The sequence below is a fragment of the Lithobates pipiens genome, unplaced genomic scaffold (genome assembly GCF_037356315.1).
Source record: "Lithobates pipiens isolate NorthernLeopardFrog02 unplaced genomic scaffold, aLitPip1_a1.2 Scaffold_10, whole genome shotgun sequence".
Taxonomy (NCBI): domain Eukaryota; kingdom Metazoa; phylum Chordata; class Amphibia; order Anura; family Ranidae; genus Lithobates; species Lithobates pipiens.
The window spans coordinates 15,551,303-15,563,793 of NW_027507686.1; the positions used below are offsets into that span (position 1 = coordinate 15,551,303).

The 12,491-nt window shown below is 46.0% G+C and overlaps 1 protein-coding gene across 3 annotated transcripts in view; it reads left to right on the forward strand.

Moving 5' to 3' along the window:
- PHKB (phosphorylase kinase regulatory subunit beta) overlaps positions 1–12,491 on the forward strand; it is a 339,917-nt gene that overhangs the window by 47,333 nt on the left and 280,093 nt on the right. The gene's annotated exons all lie outside the window — the stretch shown is intronic.

Here is a 12,491-nt window from a genome sequence, read left to right on the forward strand (position 1 = left end):
GTGCCCCACCATTGGTGTTCGGGGGGGGGGGGATAGTGCCCCACCATTGGTGTTCTGGGGGGGGGGATAGTGCCCCACCATTGGTGTTCGGGGGGGGGGGGATAGTGCCCCACCATTGTTGTTCGGGGGGGGGGATAGTGCCCCACCATTGGTGTTCGGGGGAGGGGATAGTGCCCCACCATTGGTGTTCGGGGGAGGGGATAGTGCCCCACCATTGGTGTTCGGGGGGGGGATAGTGCCCCACCATTGGTGTTCGGGGGAGGGGATAGTGCCCCACCATTGGTGTTCGGGGGGGGGGATAGTGCCCCACCATTGGTGTTCGGGGGGGGGGGATAGTGCCCCACCATTGGTGTTCTGGGGGGGGGGGGGATAGTGCCCCACCATTGGTGTTCTGGGGGGGGGGGATAGTGCCCCACTATTGATGTTCCTGGGGGGAGAAAAATTCCCCATCGGTGTTCCTGGGGAGGGGTGGGAGGGAGAGAATAGTACCCCATCATTGGTGTTCCTGGGGTGGGGGTGTTTGTACTATAACCCTCATCGTGACAGGATACCTGTATATGACCTGTGTAGACCTTTATAACACTATTTTTTTTTTTTTGTTTCATTTACCGTATATACTCGAGTATAGGCCGACCCGAATATAAGCCGAGGCCCCCAATTTACCCCCAAAAAAACTGGCAAACTTATTGACTCGTGTATAAGCCGAGGGTGAGACATGCCTGTCCATCCCTGTGTGTGTGTCCGTCCATCCCTGTGTGTCCGTCCATCCATCCCTGTGTGTGTGTGTCCATCCATCCATCCATCCCTGTGTGTGTGTGTCTCCATCCATCCATCCATCCATCCCTGTGTGTGTGTGTCTCCATCCATCCATCCATCCCTGTGTGTGTGTGTCTCCATCCATCCATCCCTGTGTGTGTGTGTCTCCATCCATCCATCCATCCCTGTGTGTGTGTGTGTCTCCATCCATCCATCCCTGTGTGTGTGTGTCTCCATCCGTGTGTGTGTGTGTGTGTCCAGCCTACCTGTGTCCCGAGCCTTTGTCCCGAGCCTCCGTCCCGTGCCTTGCCTCCTTGCCTCCGTCCCGTGCCTTGCCTCCGTCCCGTGTCGTGCCTTGCCTTGCCTCCGTCCCGTCCCGTGCCGTGCCGTGCCGTGCCTTGCCTTGCCTCCGTCCCGTGCCCTCTTCGTCGGCGCCTCGGCGGCCATTGTAAAATTCAAAAGCCGCGCCTCCGCCTTCGCCTGTGATAGGCGGAACACTGAATTTCCCAGCAGCCTGTGTTCCGCCTATCACGGACATCGTATCATCCTCGTCCGTAGTACGAGGATGATACGATGTCCGTGATAGGCGGAACACAGGCTGCTGGGAAATTCAGTGTTCCGCCTATCACAGGCGAAGGCGGAGCCGGAGGCGCGGCTTTTGAATTATAGAATGGCCGCTGTCTGTCTGCTCGACACGCTGATCGAGCGGGCAGACAGCGATGACTCGAGTATAAGCCGAGGGGGGCACTTTCAGCCTCAAAAAAGAGGCTGAAAATCTCGGCTTATACTCGAGTATATACGGTATTATTTTATACGAAAAAATGCATTACGTTTTTTTTTTTTTTTTTTTTTGTTTTTTTTAATGAATTTTTCAGATTAATCAAAATATTCAGCCAACTAATGGATTTTATGAAAATAATGGTTAGTTGCAGCCCTAGATACATTTCTTTTAATGCTTTTTTTTTTTAATAACCCGTCTCCTGCTCTGGAATGTAATCAGCGCTCGTGGTGTCCACCGGTGTCTTTGGTTGGGTACGTTGGCTCAGTTTGACAACTCATTATCCAAAATTATAAACTGCAATTAAGAACTAATTTAAGCGACGTTCAGTCCTTTCACACATAAATCCACAACTGGTGGTTTATTTTAATTTTGTTTAAGAGGCAGTGTACTCTCAAGTGAAAATAGAAGTCTTTGTATTTTACCAAACTTTTTATTGTGTTTTTATTATGGTGACGCTTTGTGGGTTTTCTTTCTCAAATGTTTAAATTTGCCAAAGTGCTTACATTTTAAGTGGACTTTACATTACATTACATCATTTGGGCATGTGTCAGTATTGATGACCAGATCTTATTATTTTGGGTAGGGATGGATGGACCGATATCGTGTTTTGTTTTTTTTTTTTGTATTATTTTGTTTTTTTGTATTTTGTTTATTACTGCCAAGTACCGATACGTTTGATTAAGTACTCGCCGATGCGAGTACTGATACATTTTTTGAGCCTGGGCTCAAATCGTACTGCAAAAGTATCAGTACTCGGCATCAGCGACTACTTGACGGAAACTGCAGAGAATTGCATGTGATTTGCACAGGAATGTGTTGCGATTCCTGTCCGAATCGCATGTAGTTTCCCACATCAGTGGCTTGGGCTCCTCCTGCCTCTCCCATGGCTATCTCCCTTCAGCCTCCAGCAGCTCCAGCCATCCACTGGACCCTCCCCCGGTCGCACTCTACCGATCACCCGCTGTGCGACAACGAAAAGCCCCTTCACAGGTCCGGAGTCTAAAATCCTTAATGCTTTTTCTCCTTGCAGTGCTGACGGTCTAGGCTAGGTGGCTTCTGATTGGTCAGCACAGTGACCATTGGAGCCATAGGAGAGGCAGGAGGAGCCCAAGCTACAGCCGCTGATATACACAGTGGGTTAGGGAGCCGGCGATGATTAAACTGGTTATGCAGGGAGTGTTTTCTGCACCGCTCATGTATAGCCTAGGCTTGTTGAGCCTGCTTTTACACAGGAGCGGTTCAGGAAACCCCCCCCCCCACATGATGGGCTCCACAACCCCTGCCTCCCGATCCCACTATGGACATCAGCGGCTGCGTCTCAGGCTCCCCCTGCCTCTCCCATGGCTATCTCCCTCCAGCAGCTCCAACCATCCACTGGACCCCCGCGGAAATCCTTGCTGCTTTCTCCCCTCTCCTTGCAGTGCTAACAGTACAGGCTAGATGGCTTCTGATTGGTCAGCGCTTTGACCATGGGAGCAGCAAGAGGAGCCCAATTGGCAGCCGCTGGTGCTGTCCGGCTCCAGATCCACAGTGGGATCGGGAGCCGGGGAAACCTATCATGGGGGGGGGGGGGGGGGGTTTCCTGCACCTCTCCTGTGTGAACTCAGGCTCAAAGTCACAGTAGTGTTTGAGTGTTCGTGCCTGTAATATGTTTATAAATTGTAGATGAAAGCAATTAAAAAAAAAAAAAGTTGATGTGAAAAATGTCTGTGTACTTGAAAAATTCTTAGAAATGCTTTGAAATCGCTCTTTAATGCCTTGCATGAGCGCTAATGAATTGGTCCTAAAGCAGAGCCTGCATATGTGCTGAGCATAAATTAATAATTGCCAGGCAGGGAACACTTTTGAATCATTAAAGCAAATAAAAAATGTTTATAAAACTTTTATAAAGTAAAGGGAGTAAAAAAAATGAAAAAAGGCAGGTATGGAGAAGCATTTGGTTCACCTTCCTATCTCTTATGACAAGGCTGGTTCTTGGTGATTGGCCCAGCTATATCACATGTGGTAAGGAGGGTCTTCAGCTCTGTGCAAGCTCTGACTAGAGAGATTTTGAGCTTACACGGGGCTTCCCTTTACTTCTGTCAGACGAGTGGACTGTGAAGGACCTGTAGAACGGGAGGTATGTGCTGCTGGGGCAGGGGACATTATAGAGAACCTCTCGCTCTGTCTGTCATGGAAACAACATGTTTTGCTCTAAGTGAATCTTGTAAAGATGGAATTATGGGAACTGCTATTGCTGACTTTTTTTGTTATGGTGTGGCTATAAGATGCTCTCAAAAACAAGCAAAGAAGACAGGAGTTAACACAGTGCAGGGCTTGGAGTAGTCATCATGAGAGACTGGATGAAAATTGGATTAACAGGTGGTGTGAACACAGGAGCTGTGCAGCTGCAGGGAACCTGATCGAAGAGGAAGCGGAAGATGGCAACTGTGGATCCAGCCAGTAGACAGGATAACAGACCGAGTCATGGTCAGGAGGCAGACCAAGGTCACCCTGGGAAATCAGTAAATCCGAGAAAAGCCATGGGTGGGAACTAGCCGAGAGACACAGAACGGGCAGGTAAAAGAAGGTCCAAAGTGTGTCTGGGTCATCAACGGGTAAATAGACTAAAGCAGATCTAGCAACAGTAGCCAGAGAAGAGGCAATTCCAGAAAGCTAGCTGGACCAGCAACAGCTGGGCAGAGCGGAGACATTTGCAGGAGGCTAGCTAGGTCAGCAACAGGTAGGCAGCGTAGAGGCAATTCCAGAAGGTTAGCTGGGTCAGCAACATGTAAGCGGAGAAGAGGTAATTGCAAGAAGCTATCTGGGTCAGCAACAGGTAGGCAGAGAAGAGGCAATTACAAGAAGATAGCTGGGTCAGCAACCGATAGGCAGAGAAGAGGCAATTGCAATAAGCTAGCTGGGTCAGCAACAGGCAGAGGAGAGGCAAAATTACGAGAAGCTAGCTGGGTCAGCAACATGTAAGCAGAGAAGAGGCAATTACAAGATGCTAGCTGGGTCAGCAACATGTAGGCAGAGAAGAGGCAATTACAAGAAGCTAGCTGGGTCAGCAACACGTAGCCAGAGAAGAGCCAATTACAAGAAGCTAGCTGGGTCAGCAATAGGTAGACAGAGAAGAGGCAATTACAAGAAGCTAGCTGGGTCAGCAACAGGTAGACAGAGAAGAGGCAATTACAAGAAGCTAGCTGGGTCAGCAACAGGTAGACAGAGAAGAGGCAATTACAAGAAGCTAGCTGGGTCAGCAACAGGTAGACAGAGAAGAGGCAATTACGAGAAGCTAGCTGGGTCAGCAACAGGTAGGCAGAGAAGAGGAATTTACAAGAAGCTAGCTGGGTCAAGCCACTGTTAGGAAGAGAAGAGGCAAAATCAGGAGGCCAGCTGGGTCAGCCACAGGTACGCAGAATAGAGGCAGGTCCAAGGACAAACTGGGTCAGCAACGGGTAGGCATAGAACAGAATGGGGGGGGGGGGGGGATACTCGGGTCACAAGGTAATAGCTGAAGACCATCAAGAAAATTCTTAGCTTGGTTCTGATATTTAAACAGGCATCTGCTTCCAATGCTGGGCATGCCTGCATATACACCTAATTCTCTTGTTTGCCCGCCTGTTGCTGATTCAGCTTGCCCTTGGACCTGCCTATATAGTGTACAAGCACATGCAAAAAATAGAACATTTCCTATTGTGTGCATATGCCTGTACACTGTATTACTATGTACACAGGCAACCGTGTATAGAAGAGTAGAGCCGGGCACAACTGTTCATGTCTGTGGGTAGCTGTACGCGGCACCTGGACTTTGTGGGCAGGGAAATATGTCGTAATTTACTCTGCATGGACTCCTGTGTGTAAGAGGCCCAAGTATTGTTTGAAGGTTTATTTGGAAGCTTTTTGACGTGTTTAAATGACCGTAGCGATCATCCATTCCCTGTGCTTCCTGCAGCTTATGGTTTTCAGTACATTACTTCTCTCAGGCACCTCCTGTTCCAAATCCAGCATTTTTTTTTTAGGAGATTCTGAGAACAGGCTTTAAGGGCAGCAATTTCAGAAATGATTACATTCATAAAGTACATTAATTTGTTAATCAGCGAGATTGGGACAGGTCTAATGACAGACACGGCGATGGGATCATAATTAGGCTGCAATTACCATGATTAACATTTATTTTTATCTGACACTCCAAAAGCTTGTTGACATTTGGCATAACTTGGCTGCCAGTTATTAGAATGACATTTTTATTTATCTGTGTTTTCGTTTTGGCATATTAAGTAGCTGCTGTTCAACTATTTTGGAAGTGTGATGTGTGTTACTAGCGGTAGTAGCGGATCTTTAGCATTAGCAGAACTTTTTCTAGTGCAGTTTAACCACTTGAACACCGGCCACTTAAACCCCCTTTCTAACCAGACCAATTTTCAGCTTTCAGTGCTCTCACACTTTGACAATAACTCAGTCATTCAACACTCTACCCATATGAAATGTTTGTCCCCTTTGCTCACACAAATAGAGCTGTCTTTTGGTGGTATTTAATCACCACTGGGTTTTTTATTTTTTGTGCTATAAATCAAAAAAGACTTTAAAATTTGGTCAAAAAAAAAATTCTTGGTTTCTGTTAAAATGTATTGCAGAGCATTGGCAGAGTATTGGCACAGAGCAGCGCTGAGGGAACTACAGATCCAGCCCACAGCACTGCTGCAAAATATCTCTCTCCCTTCTCCTTTCGCACTCGTGACATAACGCCGGTTTGTTAACACGTGATCGCTCCGTCATTTGACAGAGCGATCATGTGGTAAACGGCCACTACCAGCGGCCGTTTACTGCGGTCACAGATATTTCCGGGAGCGCGGCACAGAGCAACATTCGGGGAGGATGTCAATGAACGCCCTCCCAGAATAGGCCGACCGCGCTGTAGCCGTATTAAGTGGTTAAAGTGATTGTAAAGTCTCTGGTCTTTTCTAACATAAAAAAACAAAAAAAAACAAAACAAGGTGTACTTACCTGCCCTATGTAGTGGTTTTGCACAGAGCAGCCCCAATCCTCCTCTTCTCGGGTCCCTTTCTGGTGCTCCTGGTCCCTCCTGCTGAGTGCCCCTCCACAGCTTGCTATAGGGGCACCCAAGCCTCAGCTCCCTGTTGTCAGAAGCCATGAAATCAGGCCGAGACAGAAGTACAGTTAAATCACACTTGCTTAATAATAAAAGTAAATAGAAAAAACCTAGTCAAAACATAGCCACGGTTCAGTAACCGGAACGGATAGTCAGCCAAGCCAGAAGTCAAGCATCAATGTAGTGGAACAGCAAGAAAGATCTTGAGCCAGAAGGAATGTCAGCAAAGCAAGTCTTGAACAGGATCGCAGGAGATAGTCTTTGTGATGTTGACCAAGGTTAAGGCAGAGATCCTCTGAACTGGACGGCTTAAGTAGGCAGGACTGATGAGCAGGATATCATCAACAGCTGAGTACCTGTGGAGAGAGATGGGAGCTGGCAATTAGCCGACAGCTGATCGGCTAGCTCAGAGAAGGAAGGGCTGAGTCCAGCCCTGACACCGTTGTCCATTCAGGCACGGAACTGCGTTCCATGCCACTTTCTCTTTTTTTCATTGGCTGACTGACTTTGACAGCAGTGGGACCCTATGGTGTGGTTAACAACAGGAGTCTATGGCCCGGTGTGGGTAACAACAGGAGTCTATGGCCCGGTGTGGGTAACAACAGGAGTCTATGGCCCGGTGTGGGTAACAACAGGAGTCTATGGCCCGGTGTGGGTAACAACAGGAGTCTATGGCCCGGTGTGGGTAACAACAGGAGTCTATGGCCCGGTGTGGGTAACAACAGGAGTCTATGGCCCGGTGTGGGTAACAACAGGAGTCTATGGCCCGGTGTGGGTAACAACAGGAGTCTATGGCCCGGTGTGGGTAACAACAGGAGTCTATGGCCCGGTGTGGGTAACAACAGGAGTCTATGGCCCGGTGTGGGTAACAACAGGAGTCTATGGCTCGGTGCGGGTAACCCTCAGGTGCAGTACAGTGGATCAGTTTGAAAGCAACGCAGTAACCACTGCAGAAGGGAAATGCCTCTACATACACCGTGATTATAAAATACAAACTGACCTTTAATTAGAATCTTCCATTCAGGAATCTCCCTTGCTACAGATATTGCCGGCCGTTGCCCAGCAGAGTGCTCTTGCTATCGCTCTGCCTGTGACAGAAGCCGAAGCTTATGTAGCTCTGCTCCCTCCGCGGCCATGGTTCCTCTAGCGCCGGCTCCATTCACATCTCTGCAATCGTAGGTTGGCAACTCGCGATCTGGGCTTGCCGACCCTCCATCCCAGAGCAAGAGGTTGTGGGCAACATGGGAGGACTCCGTGGGCCATCGAGGCCACTAAATCCACTTTTTGTGCCCAATGAAAAGATTGGTGTGATATGCATGCCAATGTACCTCACCGCCATATGTATTCCCAATTCTCCGGTATTCCAATGCCTAACATATAATGAAATAAATCCAGCTGGAAGGTGATCTCACCTTTTTATGTATTTATTCCTTTATATGCTTAGCTGGAATTTCCAAAGTTTGATACCCCCCGGAGACCGCCACCTTTAAAAACAAGCCGGAAATAGCCGTTGTCATAATTCTGTCTGGCAGGTTAATGCTCTCCATTAATGCTTTGCGTATTTCTCGGTTACTTTTTCCAAGCAATTCCCTGCAGGAAGAGCAAAGTCTGCACAATGCAGCCGGCTAACCTTCTGCTGATTCACAGCTATTTCTTTATGCAAGTTCTACGTCTTCACTTCAGAATATGTTTTGTCTTCAGTTTTTAACACCTGCTGGAGGTTTAGTCATTTTTATTTTTTTTGCAGGTATAGAATGTAAATCTAAGGAGTTTGGGATTCTTAAAAAGGATATCTACCTTTTGAAGCAAATAACTTTTTTTTATTTTTCTATTTCTTTATGCAAGTTCTACGTCTTCACTTCAGAATATGTTTTTGTCTTGAGTTTTTAAAACCTGCTGGAGGTTTAGTCATTTTTTTTATTTATTTTTTACTTTTTATTTTTTTCGGGTATAGAATATAAATCTAAGGAGTTTGGGATTCTTAAAAACAATATACCTTGAAGCAAATAACTTTTTTTTTTTAATGTGATAATAGTGACGTCTGCATTGCAAATTAACTGCTTATTTTCATAAAAAAACGATCAAAAACAGCGCATCAAAGGGACTAGTAGATTGATGTGAAAAAGACTTTAAAATGTCATTTATTAAATGTAAAAAATAAACACAGACATCTGATCCCTGCAGGATCTCAAACACATAAAAAACACCAATCATAAAACGGACGGATGTTTGATAATGAAAAGCTCCTCAGATCTCTCAATTATAACTTTGGAAAGGTCAAAACCAACGACCAATGTGCACAGCTTTCGAATGCCTAATGAATGCAATCAATCATCTGAAAGAACCCAAAAAGTCAGTGTAAACGAATGGAACAACGTTTCTAGGGACACTCACTTCATAGGTGTTCAATGGGCTGCAGAGCTGATGAGTCCAGTCTGATGACCGAGGGGGAGGTGTTTATTTCAGCTCCATCTGAAGCGTTCGGCTTGGAGGCAGAGGTGTAATGCTGCACGCTAGGTGGTAAGGATCAAGCTTAGTCACCAGATGATATCAGCTGTACACATAGGCAGCTTGGAGAACGCTGCACTGCCTGCAGTGCGGCTTGTCCGAGCGGCTGTGGATCACATGAGAGGCTTGTCACGTGGAAGGCTGTGAAGGGGAAGGTTGCTATGCCGACTCTCCTGCTTACATGTTTCGCGCTCCTGCGCTTTGTCAATGCGCAGGCAGTGCAGCGTTCTCCAAGCTGCCTATGTGTACAGCTGATATCATCTGGTGACTAAGCTTGATCCTTACCACCTAGCGTGCAGCATTACACCTCTGCCTCCAAGCCGAACGCTTCAGATGGAGCTGAAATAAACACCTCCCCCTCGGTCATCAGACTGGACTCATCAGCTCTGCAGCCCATTGAACACCTATGAAGTGAGTGTCCCTAGAAACGTTGTTCCATTCGTTTACACTGACTTTTTGGGTTCTTTCAGATGATTGATTGCATTCATTAGGCATTCGAAAGCTGTGCACATTGGTCGTTGGTTTTGACCTTTCCAAAGTTATAATTGAGAGATCTGAGGAGCTTTTCATTATCAAACATCCGTCCGTTTTATGATTGGTGTTTTTTATGTGTTTGAGATCCTGCAGGGATCAGATGTCTGTGTTTATTTTTTACATTTAATAAATGACATTTTAAAGTCTTTTTCACATCAATCTACTAGTCCCTTTGATGCGCTGTTTTTGATCGTTTTTTCTGCTGCATCCATTTTTTGCCAAGTCCATAATGGGTTAACAGCCGCACATTGAGACCATCTACAGGACATTTATTTAAATAAACAAACATCCCACGAGATAGTCAAACGCTCTTAAAGAGACCATTCATTTGTGCGCCAACTTTATCTTGTTTTGCTTATTTTCATAGAAGCTCCGCTACCATGCTGGTTCAAGGCGTGTTGCAGGCTGGTGCCTAAAGCGATTTCCGTTGTTTGCGCACACTGTTGATTTACATGTTAATTTCTTTACCACTTTTTTTTTTTTTTTTTTTTTTTTTATTTAGTGATTTTCTGTAATTTTTTGCAGTAGGTGGGGCTTTCTTTTAGAGTTTGCTGCATATCTTAAAGTGACGCTGTCAGTTTGCCTTTTCGGGTAATTTAACAGAGTCTACAGATGGCTCACACCCTCAAGCTTTAATATTTATATATCTGTGATCTTTCATTCACTCAACATACTGCTGGAGCCCATGCTAATGAAAGCTGAATTCCAGCAATTCAGCTCCTTTGTAAAAATAAAAAAATTGGTTCAATTGCAGGAAAGACAATCGCATAATCTATGGCCTGCCTTAGTCCAGCGAGGTGCATGGCCCCTCCTGGCCTTGGCTCTATTATTTTCACTATATTACCAAACGTATTAAGACACCTGCCTTTACACATAAATGAACTTTAATGGCTTCCCAGTCTTAGTCCGTAGGGTTCAATATTGAGTTGGCCCATCCTTTGCAGCTTCAACTCTTCTGGGAAGGCCGTCCACAAGGTTTAGGAGGGTGTCTATGGGAATGTTTGACCATTCTTCCAGAAGAGCATTTGTGAGGTCCGGCACTGATATTGGATGAGAAGGCCAGGCTCGCAGTCTCCGCTCTAATTCATCCCAAAGGTGTTCTATCGGGTTGAGGGCACGACGGTCAAGTTCCTCCACCCAAACTCACTCATCCATGTCTTTATGGACCTTGCTTCGTGCACTGGTCCAAATCATTTGGTGGAGGGGGGATTATGGTGTGGGGTTGTTTTTCAGGGGTTGTTCTTGGCCCCTTAGTTCTTAAGGCATCACCATACCAAGACGTTTTGGACAATTTCATGCTCCCAACTTTGTTGGAACAGTTTGGGGATGGCCACTTCATGTAATAACATGACTGCACACCAGTACACAAAGCAAAGTCCATAAAGACATGGATGAGCGAGTTTGGGGGGGGTGAAACTTGACTGGCCTGCACAGATTCCTGACCTCAACCCAATAGAACACCTTTCAGATGAATTAGAGCGTAGACTGTGAGCCAGGCCTTTTCGTCGAACATCAGTGCCTGACCTCGCACATTCCCATAGACACACTCCTAAACCTTGTGGACGGCCTCCCCAGAAGAGTTGAAGCGGTTATAGCTGCAAAGGGTGGAGCCAAATCGATATTGAACCCTTCAGACTAAGACTGGGATGCCATTGAAGTTTATGTGCGTGGAAAAGCAGACGTCCCAATACTTTTGTTAATATAGTGTAATATATATAATAGTACTCCCAGGAGAGGTCCGGGAGGGCGACCCTGATCCTTCTGAGCTCTGCAGCTGCTATGCCTGCCCCTCCCCTCCTCCTACCCAATCACAAGCCTTGGTATTGTATGAAACCGTACACATTCTAAATTCCCAAAGACATGGTCTCCTTGGTTGGATTATAACTCCAACCTTAAATCTAGTCTATACAATGAAACGCGTTGTTGAAGTCATCACGCCAAAACCAGAAGTTGCGTCACCACAGCTTTAGTATAGATGAAAGTGTCCGTTGTACCATGGTGCTCATTATCTGTGGCTTCACATCCATACATTTCAGTAAAGATGGTCTTCAAGCCTTATGCTGGCCATACACGGTTCGAATTTCGAAAGAATTTTCTTTCGAAAATCGTATCTAAGAATTTTCGTATGAATTTCGAACCATTAGTGGGGCTTGCAGTAACAGCCGATTTTCGTGCGAAAATCAAATTTGAGGAATCGGACATGTCGGAAATTTTTTGAACGATTTTCGATGATGGGAGAATTGTGCGAGAAATGTAATAAGAAAATAAAATTTACGGAGAGAAAAGAAGATTCCCGGCCATGAAAATTCTTTTCTGTAGCAACATGAGGTGAAATTGAAGGCTTGGTCGGCCCAATTTCGAAAATCAATGGTGGCGTCATCGGATCACAAAAAAAAACAAATTTTCTGATTATGAAAAGAAAATTTGTTTGAAATTCGACCGTGTATGGCCTGCATTAGCGAAGCTTTTGGTTTGTAACTAAAAAGATGAGAAAGACCCGTGTCTGCTCCGACCGAGTGTGATCACAAAGATGGGATTTTAATCCAGAGAAGGTGCAGCTTATTCTACAAATGACTCTGTTGCGATGTATTATGACACGGCGGGAATTTATTCATGCAGATTTGTAAATTTACTGAAAGGTCCACCTTAAACTTGACACCACAGGCCAGAACCTCAACCAGAAAATGAAATATGTTACAATTAGAATCTACGGTGACTTATCGTAATTGCATGAAACTGACTGATATAGGCGTAAATACTAACAGTGCGATTATTTCCTGTTCACCTTTAATCCGCGGTGACATTTGAGAACTCCCG